The following is a 2592-nucleotide window of genomic DNA, read 5'->3' as shown; positions in this document are numbered from 1 at the left end:
TGATGGCCGGTTAGTGTCAAGGTAAACTCACCGTCGTCCACAGGAGGGCAGCTCTCAGGCCGTCCGGCTGCGGCTGACTCTGGGGCGGTGCCCGGTCCCGGCAGCGAGGGGCGGGGGGGGGGCGCGGAGCGACACGGAGCTAACCGGCCCCCGGGGCCGGGGGCGCCTCCCGCGACTTTGGGGGCCGCGGGTCGTCAGTGGCGTGCAGGCCGGGCCTCTCCCGGGGGATTCGGGGGGGGGGGGGGGCGGTCCTGCGGGCCGGGCGCAGGGGGCTCGAGCGAGCCCGGGCCGGTCCGCCCCGGGGCCGGGGTCTCCGCCTGCGGCTCGGGGGGGCGCGGGTCGTCGGGGGAGGAAGCCCGGGGGAGCTGCACGCCGGCCTGCCAGGCCAGGCCAGGCCTGGCCTGGGTGGCCGCGGGGGGATTCGGGGCGGTCCCGCGAGCCGGCGGCCGGGCGCAGGGGGTCCGAGCGCGTCCGAGCGAGTCCGTCCCGGCCCCGGGGTCTCCCCCTGCGGCTCTGGGGGGCCGTGGGTCCCCGCTGGCGGAAGCCGCTGGGCGCTGGACACCCGCCGTCCGTCCCGCCTGGCCAGGCCTGGCCTGGGTGGCCGCGGGGCGGGGGATTCGGGGCGGTCCCGCGAGCCGGCGGCCGGGCGCAGGGGGTCCGAGCGCGTCCGAGCGAGTCCGTCCCGGCCCCGGGGTGTCCCCCTGCGGCTCTGGGGGCCGTGGGTCCCCGCTGGAGGAAGCCGCTGGGCGCTGGACACCCGCCGTCCGTCCCGCCTGGCCAGGCCTGGCCTGGGTGGCCGCGGGGGGATTCGGGGCGGTCCCGCGAGCCGGCGCCCGGGCGCAGGGGGTCCGAGCGAGTCCGTCCCGGGCCCGGGGCCTCCCCCTGCGGCTTTGGGGGCCGTGGGTCCCCGCTGGCGGAAGCCGCTGGGCGCTGGACACCCGCCGTCCGTCCCGCCTGGCCAGGCCTGGCCTGGGTGGCCGCGGGGCGGGGGGATTCGGGGCGGTCCTGCGGGCCGGCGGCCGGGAGGGTCCGGGCCAGTCCGCCCCATGCCCGGGGTCTCCCCCAGCGGCTTCGGTGGGTCCTCCGCGGAGGAAGCCGGGTGGGGAGCCGGACCCCAGGCGCCCAGACCCGTGACCTGCGGCCGCGACCTCCGACTCGGCAGGAGCGACGAGGGGCTTTCCGGCCCGTCCCCCCCCTCTCCTTCCTCCCCAGAAAAGGAGAGAGAGCTGGCTCGGACCGGGAAAAGCTGCCTACGGCACCTGGGATTCCCAGGCGGTCACCCATCCAAGTACTAGCCAGGCCCGGGACGGTTTACCTTCCGAGATCGGACGGGATCGGGGGCGTTCGGTCCGGTATGGCCGTAGGCACCCGGCCCCCGCGCCTCCTCGCCCGCTTTCCCCTGCCGACGCCCGGGCCTGCCGCACGGTGAGCCCCGGTCGGACTGCCCCCCTGCGGCAGGGCCCCCGTCTCTCGCGGGCCCGGTCCTTTTTTCCTTCTCGAGCTCCGGGGCCCGGGCTGGCCGCCAGAGCCCCTCCGCCCGCCCGCCCTCCCCGGCGTCGGGGAAAATATTGTCCCGGACATCCAGTGCGCCCTGATCCTGTCAGCCGGGGGGGGGGGTGGGTGGGTGGAGGGGGGGCAGTCCCTCGCTGCGGCCGGGGAGGGTGAGCCCAGGGCGGCTTGCCTGCCGTCCGAGTCCCCTCTCGGCCACCAGGTCAACCCCGAGCCGAAAGGGCTGAAAAATTTTCAGAGTCCCCTCCCGGGCACCAGGTCAACCCGTGGAATCGAACGGGTTCGCCTGCTGGCCGGTTCGCTTCCCGGCCACCAGGTCAACCCGTAGGTTTGAACGGGCACGCCCGGTGGCCGCTTTCCCGTCCGGTCACCAGGTCAACCCGGATCTCCCTCCTTCCCTGGGCGCCCCCTCCTCGGAGGCGTCAGGTTCCATTTTCTTTTTCCCCCCAGACTTCCAGGGGCCCGATCCAGTCGGCCGGGAGGCAGTCCCTCGCTGCGGCCGGGGTGGGTGAGGCCAGGGCGGCTTGCCTGCCGTCCGAGTCCCCTCTCGGCCACCAGGTCAACCCCGAGCCGAAAGGGCTGAACATTTTTCAGAGTCCCCTCCCGGGCACCAGGTCAACCCGTGGAATCGAACGGGTTCACCTGCTGGCCGGTTCGCTTCCCGGCCACCAGGTCAACCCGTAGGTTGCCGACGGGGCTAGCCAGTGGCCGGTTTGCTTTCCGGCCGCCAGGTCAACCCCTAGGTTTGAACGGGCACGCCCGGTGGCCGCTTTCCCGTCCGGTCACCAGGTCGACCCGGATCTCCCTCCTTCCCTGGGCGCCCCCTCCTCGGAGGCGTCAGGTTCCATTCTTTTTTCCAGACTTCCAGGGGCCCGATCCAGTCGGCCGGGAGGCAGTCCCTCGCTGCGGCCGGGGAGGGTGAGCCCAGGGCGGCCTGGTCCATGTCTCTAGTGGGCCCGATCCTTTTTTGGGGTGTTTTTTTTTTTTTTTCCGAGCTCCGGGGCCCGGCCCGCCCGGGCAGCCCTCCTCGGAGGCGTGGGGCGGATTTCCCCCCCCCCCCCCCCAGACTTCCAGGGGCCCGAT

General features: G+C 74.5%; 1 non-coding gene across 1 annotated transcript; it reads right to left on the bottom strand.

Moving 5' to 3' along the window:
• Nucleotides 1-1247: 1247 nt before the first annotated feature.
• LOC128824199 (5S ribosomal RNA) lies at nucleotides 1248-1366 on the bottom strand. The gene has a single exon (XR_008442424.1). It is a non-coding gene; the product is annotated as a 5S ribosomal RNA (ribosomal RNA).
• Nucleotides 1367-2592: the final 1226 nt, after the last annotated feature.

This window comes from Malaclemys terrapin, chromosome 15 (genome assembly GCF_027887155.1).
Source record: "Malaclemys terrapin pileata isolate rMalTer1 chromosome 15, rMalTer1.hap1, whole genome shotgun sequence".
NCBI classification, from domain to species: domain Eukaryota; kingdom Metazoa; phylum Chordata; order Testudines; family Emydidae; genus Malaclemys; species Malaclemys terrapin.
This window is presented reverse-complemented; position numbering and strand designations above follow the sequence as displayed.